This window comes from Humulus lupulus, chromosome 2 (assembly GCF_963169125.1).
Source record: "Humulus lupulus chromosome 2, drHumLupu1.1, whole genome shotgun sequence".
NCBI classification, from domain to species: domain Eukaryota; kingdom Viridiplantae; phylum Streptophyta; class Magnoliopsida; order Rosales; family Cannabaceae; genus Humulus; species Humulus lupulus.
In genome coordinates, this window is record NC_084794.1 from 220,419,305 (window position 1) to 220,435,785 (window position 16,481).

General features: G+C 34.1%; 1 long non-coding RNA gene across 1 annotated transcript; it reads right to left on the reverse strand.

The window, feature by feature from the left end:
• Window positions 1–1,632: 1,632 nt before the first annotated feature.
• Window positions 1,633–2,581, reverse strand: LOC133816537 (uncharacterized). The gene is made up of 2 exons (XR_009885311.1): window positions 2,296–2,581; window positions 1,633–1,853 (listed from the first exon to the last, which is right to left on the reverse strand). It is a non-coding gene; the product is annotated as an uncharacterized LOC133816537 (long non-coding RNA).
• Window positions 2,582–16,481: the final 13,900 nt, after the last annotated feature.

Consider the following 16,481-nt stretch of genomic DNA (forward strand, 5'->3'; position numbering starts at 1 on the left):
AAAAATAAAAAGAAAAGAAAAATTATAAGAAAATAAAACGATTGGAACCTTGCAAAAATTATAAGAAAATTCAAAATCCAGCAGGAAGGAATCATCTCTTTTTAAGTTATAACAAAAATATATAAGTTTCTAATATGGGTCTACTGAATTAATTAAGATTTTACTTATATTTAATTTGTTTATTTCATTCATATTTGATTTTTTATTTCATTCATATTTGTTAGATATTTGACTTTTTTTTTTAAATCTAGAGTGAATTTTAAAAAAATTATTAGAGTTTAATTAATTTTTATTTAATTTTTTAAGATTAAAATCTCCCCTAAAAAAATAGATTAATACTTGAATTAATATTAATTCACTCTGTAAAGATTTTATACAATAATTCAATTAATATTTGAATTATTTTTATAAGAATTAATAAAAACATATTTTTTTATTTTAAATTATTTTTATAATAAAATTTTTCAAAAGTTATACTTTAATACTCAATTTTTCTTTGCGGTAATAATACATAAATTTATAATTTTGGTGCAATCGTTAGTACCCACTGCTAACTTCTCGTTAAATATCCACTTGACACATTTTTATACTCGTAAATTTAGTTATTAAAGTGTAACTTTTGAAACGATTTGGGTATTATCGCCCCCAATATCCCTAAATTCTTTAAATGATATATAAAAATCATTTTAAATTTTAAAAAATCTAATATATTATTAAAAACTAATTAATAAAACTAAAATTTGCAAATTCGAAACAACCCAAATTTAAATTGAAACTCAAAATCATCCCAAAATCCATATTATTAATTAGTTTTTAATAATATTTTAGATTTTTTAAAATTTAAAATGATTTTTATAATATTTAAATAATTTAATCTAAAATCATCCCAAAATCCGTATGTGCTACATGGATACTTAATGGGTAGTTAACGGTTGTACCAAAATTATAGATTTATGTATTACTACAAAAAAATTGAGTATTAAAGTGTAACTTTTGAAAAGATTTGGGTATTATCGTTGTCCATTAGACTAATAAAAATGTGTCACGTGAGTACTTAATAGACAGTTAACAGTGAGTACTAACGATTACACAAAAATTGTAGATTTATGTATTATTACCACAAAAAAATTGAGTATTAAAGTGTAACTTTTGAAAAAATTTAGGTATTATCGCCGCTAATATCCCTTTTATTTTAATAAAAGGGGGCACAATTTTGTAGTAATTAAAGTTCAGGAGGAAAAAATACGAATTTTCTACACACGAAATTGATGTGGCAATGCAAGATCGGAGTTTAAACGAAAAAGGAAAAGTTAATGAGGAATTTTTAACAAATCGTATATTTTAGGGGGCAGGATACGATAGTGTCATAAGTTTAGGAGATAAAAATGATAATTATTCTTTAATTTAACCCTAATAAACATATTTAATTTAGAGCAACGATCGAGACATATTATTTTTATATATTATATGTGCACACAATAATAGAATAATAATATGTGCATCAAAATTATCCATCAAAATATTACATTAAACGACGTGAACCAGGATTTTAAAACAGTCCAATCAAATAAAATTATCATATAAGATAGTGTAATTTTTTTTCCATAATATTAGTGCAAATATTATTAGCTATCCATAATATATGTCACATGGTCCCACTTTTAAAGCATTCAAATTTCCACTTTATTATATGCACAGATAGTATGTAAAAAAGTATGTCTAGTCTAACATCACTCTTTAATTTAACGGTAATTTTTTTTGAAAAGTTGTAACTTTAGTTCAAATATGAAACAGTACATAGCATACGTACAGGACGGATAAAAGTGAGAATAATGGAGAGGTCGGTGATTCACCTGGTTTGAAGTACAATGTTAGCAAAGAAAACCGATGTATTTTTTATCCTTCTCAAAACCTAAAGCAGTTTTAGTATCATAATTAATGCGTTGAATGAAAATTAAATCAAACAACCTTATTTGGCCTTATTCTCACAATTACCCTATGCTTGTAAGCCATAATTGATTACCTAATCGTCTTGTCTTAGGGATTATTTAGCATGATTTCTAAAGTCCAATGTATGCATAAAAAAATTAAAAGGTACTTCAGTCTCTTCTTATGCAAATAGCTCTCTTTTTTTTTTTTTTTGGCCTTTAGCAAACCTTAGACAAAAAATATGATTGTATTGTGAGACACAAAAGTGGTGAATAAAAAAAAAAGAAAAAGTTTGGAAGAAACATATCACGAGGAGAGTAAGGGGGGAGTGGGTCCCGAATTGGGATACTGAAAATCGTAGCTTACCTAATAATATAAAAAATTTGATGAGAGGCAATTTCTCTGGGCTGTCAGGTGCGTGGAGAAACATGTAGGCCTCAGGCTTTAACAATACGAAGTGGGCTGTCTTTACTCTCTTCTCTTCTCTTCTCTATTCAGATCTCAGATCAGCCTAATCTCATCTCATCTCCGTCTCCTTCGATCCGCTGCATGTGGATGAACGAGCTTAGGCCGGGTATCCAGAGACAGGTGTACCTTTTCTCTTTTTGGACTTTTCTTTTTCTCTCCTTGGCCCATTCATCCTCCAAATCACTATTTTTTTTTAAATAAAATCTAATGGATTACAATTTATAGCGGCAAATAAACTATTATTATTATTATAAACTTCCTTTAATAGAAAAACTCTAGAAGTTACATTATACAAGGTGAGGCTAAAGCAGAACCATTACAGAGGAATTACTTGTCGGAAATTATATATTGGAGTAATTATATTATATTTTAAAATATAAAATGTGTTTTTGATGTTAAGTGATAATTAATTATAAATTGATATTATTATGTTTGGCAAAACAGTAAATAATTACACAAAAATAATAATATTATGTAATAAATACTATTTTAAATTTATAGTAATTAGTAATTAGTAATTAGTAATTACACAGTATTATTACACTCAATTCTCATGGAGTTATAAGAATTGGAGAGTGTAATTAGGACCTCTCAATTACCTCCAATTACATAAATATTGTGTAATTACAATATCAGACAACACACGCCAAATCAAATAATTACTCTAAATTACATTCAATTCCAATCACATAATATATTTCCAAATTCATCGTAAAATTGATCTTATGGCATATTTACTAATAAATAATGAAAATCACATGTATTGTAATAACTCTCATTCATTCATTTGCTTTTATTTCGTATAGAAATAGTTTATGAGGCCCACATAAATTTGAGAAAAAACAATCCCATCTTCTTAGGTAATGTCATTACTAGTGATTAATTTTTATTTTATTTATTTTATTTTTTGTTGTTAAAAATTAAAAAACAAATTTACCCTAAAAAGTATTCTCTTTAGAAAAATATACATTTTCTATAAAGGATAATTTAGTCAAATTAAAGCATTTTGATTACCTTTTCTGATTATGAAACAAAATAAAATGTTTCTGACTCCTTTTTCGGTTAGTTTAGTAAACAACATGATAAAATAAAGTTCAGATTTTTCAATATTTTATTCTCATTTATTTCTCTTATTAATCTATTCTGATTACGATTACAGTTTAATAAACGTGTCAGAGTCCTTCTAACTATTTTATGAGCTAAAATATGGTTTCTCTTGGAACATAGGTGAAGGTAACACTAGGGAAAGAAGATAATGAAAGTTTAATATCCTTAATTACATCCATAAAAGGAGATAAATCCTCATTAGCAGTCAATAATCTATCAATAACAATCTTACAGTCCAGTTCAATATAAGAAATTGGCAATGAAACCGCAGATAGCTTGACTTTCCAAAATTGAAGAAACACAATTTCCTTGAGCAAACATATAAAGACCAACTATTACACACCCTTTATCATCACACGCCAATATTATTATTACTATTGCTTTGGATAGGAACTAACTAGGATTTAGGTATAGTATTAATAAATTATACTTGTTTTGTAAAAAAAAAATATATATTATACTTGTGATTATGTAAACTATCATAACTAGCAGATTTTTAATTGGGAAATTTACACAAAGCACTATATTAAGCAAAGTAATTACAATTATACGATGAGGCAGTGATTTTTTCATTTTCACGGTCGAACATTTTTTTTTCTTTTTTACGGTGTGCACCCATCGATTCCACCCATGGAGAATGTGGCCTCACTCAGGAGAGCTTGACTTTGAGAATTTGTCGCCACACCATCAAAATTACAAAGTCAAGTTTATGTACAGCTATAGCAGCAAGATCCTCTCCCGTCCATGTGACAATCAGTTCGTTGAGGCTTTGATTTCTTTTTTGCAGCTACTAGAGCTGAAAAATCTCCGATTTCTTTTTTGCAGCTATCGGAGTTGAAGAAGCTTCTCCAAACTGCTCTATTTTCTCCTTGGAACTCTTGCAGCATTGTATATATGTATATGTAATGGAAATGTTGTGTTCTCAACGTGATACAACTTCAGTGTCAGTGATCCATTTAACGAGAAACACAATCCGAGCAAACTGAGGTTTGATATCCAACAAGGTGGAATTTTTCTACTTCCTGGCTGTTGTGATCCATTTAACAAGAAAGCTTTCCGAGCAAGTCGAGGTGTCTCATTTTAGCTGCCTATAGTTTGTGGCAATTGGTTCCATCTTGAATCCCACATAAGTGAATTTCATGCGAAAATGCTAGTTGCGCATCCAGATAGCCACAATGAAATGAAACCACTCTTTCGACTTTCTAAAAACTTGTGTGATTCTTATGCAAGTCTTCGATTGTGCTTGGTTCTGGGTAGTGAAGGGAGTGGCCTATCGGAGAAATCTCAACAGGATTGTGAGCTTGTGAGCATTCCAATGGCAGGACAGTTTGAGTCTCTCAATGTTTTAGTTGCTGGTGGCATTTTATTGTACATGCTTTAACCCAAAAAGTAAATGTTTGTCTCAATCTTCATTTGAAAATGACACTAGTCTAATGTTCTACAAAACTCAATCAGCATTGGCATAATCTCAAGATAAGGTGCTTGATTTTAATTTTATTGTACATTTCACTTCATCTCTGTTGTGGGCCCACCGTTTCACAACAATGACACCGAGAGTGGTTTTATGCCCATCATGTGGTTGCGTGTCATTTTCTAAGACATTGTGAGGTGTAAGGAAGTTACTGGACGACAAAGAGAGTGAAAAAATTGGCTTGATTTGATCAAAAATAGTTACTAACATATATATATTTATTTATAATGATTTATGTTTATTTATTTATATTTATATAATTCGCGTTGATTAATAAGGTATGTGGTTTTCTCACCTTATATATACATATTATCAACCTTTTTTTGTTTGTTTTAGTTTTTAGTATGTTTGTTATTAATTTAATTTAAGTTTCTTAAGTATACTTATAATTTTAGTTTATATTTAATATATGTTGGGTTATTTTTAATTATTTTTGTGTTGTTAATATTTATGTATAGTTGTTTTTATGTTGTTTTTTAATTTTTCAAGTTTATTTATAGTTATTCTGTTATTGTGTTTAATGTCTAATTGATGTTTAATATTTTCAGATATATTTTAATTTTTTTAAAACGTGTTAGTATGCAATATGTTGACTTCTAGTTGTTGTTCAATTGTTGTTTTTTTAGTTTATTTTTGTATATATGTGTTGACGGTGAAATCTCGTCAACGAAATTAGGTCGGAAAACTCAAAGGTAAATGCGGCGATCTCTAGATAAGAACTTAGAATTAACTTATGAAAGGATAAACATGTTAGAATATTATTTGTTTGGTATATAAAATCAACTAATTGATTTAATATATTAAAGTCAATATTTAATTTATTGACAAAATATTCTAATTAATGGTCAACATTGTTTGTTACCTGATTTTGTTGTTACCCGATTTTTCATATCCCAACTGATTGAGGAAATATCTCAATCTGTGGCAGAGACTCTGATGGTAAGTCTCACTCTATAAATATAGAGTACCGGTCCCCAAGCTCGCTGCTCATTCTGACTTTCAGTAACTCCATCTAAAAGAGTTAGTGAGAGCTTGGAAGCCCGTGTACTCGTTATAACTTCTGTTCCTTTTCTTTGGTAGATCTAAAGCTAGATCGAGGTTATCAATAGCAATGGCTGGAGGTATACAATATTCGATTCTTTTTGTATATGTTCATTCTATATATTAATTCCGCCTACATGTATATAGGATTGTTCATATGCCCACTTTCATATTAATTTAACATTTTGTATCAGTCGCCAGTCTACATCTCTGCCTTGCTAATTTTATCTGCATATATATTTATTTGATTTATATATGTCTTCATATTCATATTCATATTCATATATATATATATATACATATATCTACGTTTTTTTTTTGTTGGCCTACATTTAACAAAATTTCTTTTGATAATTTTATTGTTTTTGTATTATTTTGTGTTTACATATATGTTATATCTAACATATTTTGGCAATATAAACAAATTATACACATATATTTTTTTTATGATTTATAGATGTGCCTATGTCTTCATCTATACACATATATTATATATTCGTGTATATAGTTTTATATACTGTTTGAGGGCCATATTCATAATTTTTTATTTTTTTTATTTTGATAGAGATTTTTAATATCTCATATTTTTTGATTTTTTGTTTCAAAACTAATTTTCCACATAAGTACCATTAGAAATCCTTCAGATTATTTTTTCTAATGATCTATGTTTCCAAATCAAGTTTTGAGAATCCAAAATCAGTTTTGCAACCTTCATGTACCCGGTTATGGCCAAAAACAATTTTGATATTAAAGTTCGATTTTTTCTTGTTGTTTAATCAACCTAACGTCATGAATCTCTTTAGACGTGAATTTCGAACCAATTTGAACAATAAATTTTATCTTGCCAATTTAATTAAAACATATAATTTTGGTAAATTATATATTTGGAAATTAATTAAAATGTGCAATTACTTGATTTTGGTGTATGGTATATTTCTTTTATTCATGCAATATTAAATAATTGTGCTATTTTAAGAATGTAATAAATTTTTACAATTAAGTTTGTGCAATTATTTTATTAATTCACGAAATCAGTAAATGATGTTATTGTCTTATTAAGCATGATTTTTTCTGCCATTAAGTATATATATGGAATTATTGTATTTTCGTACATATAATTAATTATACTAATTTGTATGATTATTTTGTTCTTATTCATGCAAAATTTATTTTGAGTATAATTATCTTTAATTTTATATGTATGCCTTTATAATTTTAAATACATTATATATATTCCATTATTGTGCTAGATATATTTAGATTATATTCAAAACATTAAAATAGGTTGAATAATATTTAGCACATTAATCTTCATAATTTATTCATAAAATATTCATAAAACATTTAGGGTGAATAAAATTATGAATAATTCATAAACAATTTTGTGGTTGACATAAGAACGCAAGAAACTGAGACAAATGCTCAAATCTAGAACGGTTTTTAATGATCTTCGGACGACCACACTAGGAGCACTACTCTCTGTGATTGCCTATTATGTTATAATGAAACTGTTCTTAGGTCTTCCTAGAGCCTAAAACATAATGTGTAGTGAACCATATAATTTTACATAATTAGGGAGTAGCCACAGCATCTTTAATTATATAAAATTATATATTAATTTGAAAGGATCACATAATGGACAAAATTGTGATTGATTATATAAATATAACAATTTTACCCCACATGGATTTTGTTATATTTATATAATTAATTAGGATAATATATTAAATTAATTTTCTTAATTTACCCACAGGAGTTATGATAATTAATTTAATAGTTTTATCATAAAGTTTAATAAAGACAGAAGTATCAAACCTTACTTTATCCCAAATAATTCGTTTGAATAATCTATCATCCTTTACATCCAATTTTATTAAATTAAAAATTTAGCCCACAGGCAATTTTTGTTTAATAAAATTTCAATCTTCAGCATGTTATACATTGGTAAAACATGACTTCATTAAGCCTCAATCTTTTAAATCTAAGTTTGTAATCCTATTCATGCAGCTTCTTCATCATCCTCTAGTTTCGCTGAAATCCTTACCGAAATTCCTGAGCTTAGGGGTGATAATTTCAAAATCTGGAAGGAACGAGTTCTTCTTCATTTAGGTTGCGCTGACATGGACTACGCAATAAGGAAGGACGAATCTGCTGCAATCACTGCGACTAGCACTGCTGCTCAGATCGCACTATATGAGAAATGGGAGCGGTCCAATCGCCTCAGCATCATGTTCATCATGTCCAAGATCCCTCTGGGAATGCGTGGATCGGTGGAGCAACCTGAGAAAGTCAATGACTTGATCAAACTGATCGATGAGCAGTTCGACACTTTGGACAAACCACTTTACAACAACCTCATCCACCAGTTCTCATCCACAAAACTCACTGGTGTCAAAGGAGTTAGAGAACATATTTCAAAGATGAGGGACATTTCTGCTCAACTGAAGAAACTCGATGTAGTCATTCCTGAAACCTTCCTGGTCCACTACATCCTTAACCATCTTCCACCTCAATATGGGCCTTTCAAAATTTCCTACAACACACATAAGGACAAATGGAGTATCAAGGAACTGATAACCATGTGTGCTCAAGAAGAAGCAAGGCTCCTGCAGGAACAAGGTGAAAGTGCTCACATGGCCACCCAAGGCAAGAAACGCAAACCATCCAAGAAGGACAAGGGGAAAAATAAAGTGCCTCCCCAAGGCGATATAAAGAAGGATTCCATCAAATGTTTCTTCTGCAAAAAGAAGGGACATGCGAAAAAGGAATGCGCCAAGTTCAAGAAATGGATGGACGACAAAGGTAATCCAATTTCATTCGTATGTTATGAATCTAATATGGCTAATGTTAATATTAACACATGGTGGATTGATTCTGGATCGACAATTCACATTTCAAATTCCTTGCAGGGTTTACAAAACCTAAGGAAGCCAGTGGGAAGTGAGCAAAGCATCTTATCCGGAAACAAGATGGGCTCACATGTGGAGGCTATAGGAACGTGCCATTTAGTTTTAAGTAGCGGTTTTGTTTTAAAGTTAGAAAAGACATTTTATGTACCAAGTTTCTCTAGAAACTTGATTTCCGTTTCAAGACTTGTACCTTTTGGTTTTTCCTTTACATTTTCAGACAAATATTTTAATTTATATAATAAATCTGAATGTGTTGGAAATGGTATTTTGTCTGATGGTCTTTACTGCCTTAATTTACAAAACAATACCGCTTATAATACTGTGCACGTTCACGCTGGCAATAAAAGATGTGTTATGAATGAGAATTCCTCTACATTATGGCACCGGAGATTGGGACATATCTCTATTGATAGAATTAGAAGGTTAGTAAATGATGGGGTACTCAATACCTTAGATTTTACTGATTTTGATACTTGCGTGGATTGCATTAAGGGAAAGCATACCTCCAAGTCTAAGAAAAGTGGTGTCCATAGGAGTTCCGACCTATTAGAAATCATACATACTGATATATGTAGTCCAGACATGGACTCATATGGTCAGAAATACTTCATCTCTTTCATAGATGATTACTCACGCTACATGTATATCTACTTACTTCATAACAAAAGCGAAGCGTTAGATGTCTTTAAGATATTTAAAGCTGAAGTAGAGAAACAATGCAACAAGCAAATTAAGATAGTGAGATCAGATAGAGGTGGAGAATATTATGGTAGATACACTGAAGATGGACAAACACCTGGTCCTTTTGCAAAGTTTCTTCAAGAAAATGGGATTGTTGCCCAATATACCATGCCCGGTACACCCGAGCAAAATGGTGTTGCAGAAAGGAGAAACCGAACATTGATGGACATGGTGCGAAGTATGCTTAGCAGCAACCCTAAACTTCCTAAATCCTTGTGGACTGAAGCTCTAAAGACATTCGTGTACATATTAAATCGAGTTCCAACCAAGGCAGTCTCCAAAACTCCTTTTGAATTATGGAAAGGTTGGAAACCGAGTTTGCAACATGTACGCATTTGGGGATGCCCATCTGAAGTTAGGGTATACAATCCACAAGAAAAGAAACTGGACCCAAGGACCATAAGTGGATACTTTATTGGTTACACTGAAAGGTCTAAAGGTTACAAGTTTTATTGTCCATCTCATAGCACTAGGATTGTGGAATCAAGGAATGCAAAATTTCTTGAAAATTCCTTGATTAGTGGGAGTGATCAATCCAAGGACTTAGGTTCTGAGAAAGATCCTTCAGAATCCTCCACCTCAAGAGCAAGATTGATTGTGGTCGATAACACCCCTGCAGTCCAAATGGATGTTGAACCACCACAGCCAATTGTTGAAGATCCACAAGTCAATGATGAAGTTCAAATGGATCAAGTTGTTCAAGAGTTGCATATAATTGTTGAACAACAAGCTGAAGCACCCGCTCCTCAAGAGCCTGCTGGTGTAGCCTTAAGAAGATCCACTAGGACAATAAAATCGGCGATACCTAGTGACTACATTGTGTATTTGCAAGAATCTGACTACAATATTGGAGCCGAAAATGATCTAAAACGTTTTCACAAGCTATGAATAGCAAAGAATCGGAACTGTGGTACAATGCCATGAATGAAGAAATTAATTCTATGAAAAGCAACGGAGTCTGGGATCTTGTTGAGTTGCCTAATGGGGCGAGGGCTATTGGGTGTAAATGGGTCTTCAAAACAAAGAAAGACTCATTAGGCAACATTGAGAGACACAAAGCGAGACACGTTGCTAAGGGATTCACTCAAAAAGAAGGAATTGACTACACGGAGACCTTTTCTCCGGTATCTAAGAAAGATTCCCTCAGAGTTATCCTGGCATTAGTTGCTCATTTCGATTTAGAGCTACAGCAGATGGATGTGAAAACTGCCTTCCTAAATGGTGACCTAGAGGAGGAGGTATACATGAAACAACCAGAAGGATTCTCCTCTAGTGATGGTGAGCATTTGGTGTGCAAGCTTAAGAAGTCCATCTATGGTTTAAAACAAGCGTCCCGCCAATGGTATTTAAAATTCCATGATGTCATCTCTTCTTTTGGATTTGAAGAGAATGTCATGGATCAATGTATATACCCGAAGGTCAGTGGGAGTAAGATTTGTTTTCTTGTTTTATATGTGGACGATATTCTTCTTGCAACCAATGATAAGGGCATGCTACATGAGGTGAAGCAATTTCTCTCAAAGAACTTTGAGATGAAGGATATGGGTGATGCGTCTTATGTCATTGGCATTAAGATCCATCGAGATAGATTCAAAGGTATCTTAGGTCTATCTCAAGAAACCTACATTAACAAAGTTTTAGAGAGATTTCGGATGAAAGATTGTTCACCAAGTGTTGCTCCTATCGTTAAGGGTGATAAATTAAATTTGAGCCAGTGTCCAAAGAATGATTTTGAAAAGGAAGAAATGAAGAACATCCCATATGCTTATGCTGTTGGAAGCTTGATGTATGCTCAGGTGTGCACACGACCCGACATTGCCTTTGCTGTTGGAATGCTAGGAAGGTTTCAGAGTAACCCGGGATTGGACCACTGGAAAGCTGCAAAGAAATTTATGAGGTATCTTCAGGGTACTAAGGATTACAAACTCATGTTCAGACGAACCGACAACCTGGAAGTAGTTGGCTACTCAGATTCAGACTTTGCTGGTTGTACTGATTCACGTAAATCAACTTCTGGTTACGTGTTTATGTTTGCCGGTGGAGCTATATCATGGAGGAGTAACAAACAGACCTTGACTGCTACTTCGACTATGGAAGCCGAGTTTGTTTCGTGTTTTGAGGCTACATCGCATGGTGTATGGCTAAAGAGTTTCATTTCAGGCCTTAGAGTTGTAGATTCTATATCTAGGCCATTGAGAATGTTTTGCGACAATTCAGCTCCTGTATTCATGGCTAAGAACAACAAGAGTGGTAGTCGAAGCAAGCACATCGACATCAAGTACTTAGCCGTGAGAGAACGTGTTAAAGATAATAAAGTGGTCATTCAACACATTAGCACTGAATTGATGATTGCTGATCCTATGACGAAAGGCTTGCCACCTCATAAATTCAAGGATCATGTAGTGAACATGGGACTTGGTTCCCTTATGTAAATTTATTGTACAAACTGAAGTTATTATCAATGAAACTCTTATTTTGATGTTTTCTCATATTTATGCGCATCTTAATTTTATTTGAGAAGATTTTATCTTCATAGGACCTGAATAAACATAAGGTTTATTCGTTTAAGTACATAGCCACATAAATTACATTGTTATGTAATAAATATATTGTAATACATGGAAGATAATACTCGTCATAAAAAGAGGACCTATCGCCATGATTCATGTGTTTATTATCTAACAGGGATGATCGTCGGGCTTAAGTAATACATTAATTTAAATGCTGACCAAGTGGGAGAATGTTAGAATATTATTTGTTTGGTATATAAAATCAACTAATTGATTTAATATATTAAAGTCAATATTTAATTTATTGACAAAATATTCTAATTAATGGTCAACATTGTTTGTTACCTGATTTTGTTGTTACCCGATTTTTCATATCCCAACTGATTGAGGAAATATCTCAATCTGTGGCAGAGACTCTGATGGTAAATCTCACTCTATAAATATAGAGTACCGGTCCCCAAGCTCGCTGCTCATTCTGACTTTCAGTAACTCCATCTAAAAGAGTTAGTGAGAGCTTGGAAGCCCGTGTACTCGTTCTAACTTCTGTTCCTTTTCTTTTGTAGATCTAAAGCTAGATCGAGGTTATCAATAGCAATGGCTGGAGGTATACAATATTCGATTCTTTTTGTATATGTTCATTCTATATATTAATTCCGCCTACATGTATATAGGATTGTTCATATGCCCACTTTCATATTAATCTAACAAAACACAGATGAGCAATGGAGTGAAAAAATGTATATTTCATAATGGCCTCTGCATACAATGAATTTTCCCACCCCCTTTCAGGTGTTTTTAGAGTTCATTTTATAGTAAGCTCTAATGGCCTTAGGTACATAGTGGTCCAGGGGACCAAGTGGTACATACGTACTGTGTCAGGGGAGTGGCTCCAGAGGCTGTGGTCGTACACCCCGTACAGAAGCAGGTGTCAGGAGGATGTCTCCACTACTCGTTTGTATCCATGTCTGATGCGTGGTGGCAGGCGTAGTGGCGCAGGAGGTAGTGGTGTCGGCTCTGACCTATGGCCATAGACGTACGGACCATAAATCCTATCCTTGCATACCCACTCCTGGCATTCCCACTACTTGTCTGATAGGGGTACTATATTCGTACTCTGACTTCTTTAGGTTCGTAGGTACATTCCATATTCATGCGTGTACCTTGCCCCTTGTGAGTATTCTCACCTCCAAGGCCATGGGCGAGGCCATGGAGGAGGCCATGGGGCCGAGGCCATGGAGGAGGCCATGGGCGAGGCCATGGAGGAGGCCATGGAGGAGGCCATGGAGTGAGGCCATGGGGCCGAGGCCCTGGAGGAGGCCATGGGCGAGGCCATGGAGGAGGCCATGGGGCCGAGGCCATGGAGGAGGCCATGGGGGAGGCCATGGAGGAGGCCATGGAGTGAGGCCATGGGACTGAGGCCATGGAGGAGGCCATGGGGCCGAGGCCATGGAGGAGGCCATGGGCGAGGCCATGGGGCTGAGGCTATGGAGGAGGCCATGGGCGAGGCCATGGAGGAGGCCATGGGGCCGAGGCCATGGAGGAGGCCATGGAGGAGGCCGTGGGCGAGGCCATGGAGGAGGCCGTGGGCGAGGCCATGGAGGAGGCCGTGGGCGAGGCCATGGAGGAGGCCATGGGGCCGAGGCCACGGGCGAGGCCATGGAGGAGGCCATGGAGGAGGCCGTGGGCGAGGCCATGGGGCCGAGGCCACGGGCGAGGCCGTGGGGCCGAGTGCATGGGCGAGAGGGGCCTCGCGAGGCTACTGAGCCTTGGCACCTATGCCTTGCCAACGTGGGCCACTTGGCATCGACTCCACGAGAAACGAACCCAGACTCGTGTTGTGATGGCGCGATGGCTTCCCGAGACGACGGTGGCCTTAGGGCCTTGCCTCGGCCTCATACTTTCTCTTGATGGGATTATGAGCATCAACATTTCTCATGAGATGATCTCCTGTATTCAACAAGGCCTACAGGCTCGAGCCCAATAGCATGGATAAGCGACCCTTATCCCTATGTTCCAACCAGGGACTAAAGAGTTTCTTTTTGGTGGATTTTTGGCATCCACAATATGTTTAGTTGTGTTTTGAGATAGTTTATTTTTGACACATTTTAAAGAGCATTAATAAGTTTTTTTATGTTGCTTTTTTGTTGTGTTTTAGTTTATTTTGGGTTGATGTCTAATTGATTTGTAATTATTTTTTTTGACACTGTATTGTTATTAGGTTGTTGTCTAGTTGATTTAACGTTGCTTTGTTAACATTGTTTAATGTAGGGTTGATATCTAGTAGAAACTATATTTTTGTAATTATGAAACTTTAAAATCGTATTTTTGAAAACTTGATTTAGTAAAATTGAAAAAAAATTAGGCGCTATAAAAATAAAAAAAAAATCATAAAAAATATGTATTTATGAAAAAAAAAATTAACAAATGATTGTATGAGGGGACTCTTTGCTGAGAAAGTTATAGTGGCTCTATTAACATATTAGATTATGAAGAATAGGCTATATCTTAAAACCATTGTTGTTAAATAGAATAACATTTTATAAAGAGTATTGTGTTTTCCATATAAATGTGGAATTTATGTACATCTCATATGTATCACACTCTAAATATTGTTTTATTTTCCTTTTTAATTTGTCACTTTTATTTTTCAGTTTGTCACTTTGAAATTGAATGGTGTGTTACTCACTTAAAATATCCTATTTAAATATAGAAAAATTTGTGGTATAATTCTTTATTCTTTTTTTTTTATTTTATGAAAAGAGAATATATTAAACCACAACAACCAATTACAACTCAGGCTCAAAATGAGCACCCTCAAACAGATACATTACATGAGTATTAATTTCTCAATAAAAGTTATATCTTTGCTCTTCAATTTAGTCCTAGGAAGTCTAGCAATTCTAGCTTTCAAGTAAAATTTTATCAAATGATCAAATCTATCAACGGTCATTGAACAAAAATTGAACAGACAATTGTTTCTATTCCACCAAATCAAATAGACTGAAGCAGCTAATGCAGCTACTGCCAACTTTTGCTTCAGGCCCTTAGGCTTCCCAATCATCCAAGATGACCACTCTTCAAACTGAACTGGCCAAACATCATTTCCTAGCCACGCAGCAACTCTATCTCTAACCTGTTGAGAGAACTGGCAATTAAAAAACAGACGGCAATGACTTTCCTGCTGCATATCACAAGTCGGACACATGACATAATCTAACTTCAGATGGCAATGCACCAGATTGTCTCTGGTAAGTAAATGCCCCAAAGTAGCTTGCCATAAAACAAATCTGTGCTTGGGAATTGCCAGATTGCACCAAACCACATTAGCAAATTGAACCCTCTCTTTGTTTAGCAGCTGAACATAGAGATTTCTCATATTGAGTTTGTTTTTCTTAACTGTCTTTTCCAGCACATCTCTAGTGATAACAGCTTGCAAATTAACCAGCTTACGCCAGTACCAACTCACATCAGAATGAATCTTATAATCCCAAAAGCTTTGCCCTTTGAGATAAATGGCATCCACCCATTTCACCCAAAAGATATCTTGTTTAGAGGAAATAGCCCAAAAGAACTTAGATAACAACACCTTATTCCATTTAGACCCTTCCTTAAACCCAATACCACCCAAACTTTTAGGTAAGCAAACCTGCTCCCAGGCCGTGAGATGAACTTTGCTTCTGTTTTCATTACTGTTACTAGTCCCCCATAAAAATCTTCTACATAACTGATCAATCTCATTAATTACACTCTTTGCGAGGAGGAATATACTCATAAAAAATGATCTTATCCCCAATAATACAGAGTGAATAAGCTGTGCTCTCCCAGCAAATGACAGATGCCGACTGGACCAATGATGAAGTTTCAAGTGGATCTTTTTGATAATTGCAGCACAGTCACCTGCCTTCCATTGAGTAGGCCTGAGAGGAATTCCAAGATACTTTAGAGGGAAAAAACCTTCAGTAAATTGAAGCCTCTCCAAAATATTCTTAGACTCCTCCTCTGCCAAACCCCCAAAATACACTTGTGACTTAGCTAAATTAGCTGTTAAACTAGAAGCGAGACTAAATGAATTGAAACAATCTTTGATAATCTGAACAAAGTTAGCAGCTCCCTTACAAAACAGCACCAAATCATTAGCAAAACAAAGGCTAACCAAATTCAGCTTCTTACAATTGGGGTGATATCTGAATTCCTTTCTTTGTGAAGCTTGAATAAGCAGCCGAGTATTCTTTATTCTTTTCATGATAGTTGTATTTATGTTTTTTTTATAAGAAATCATAGACCCGCGTATCAACATATAATTAG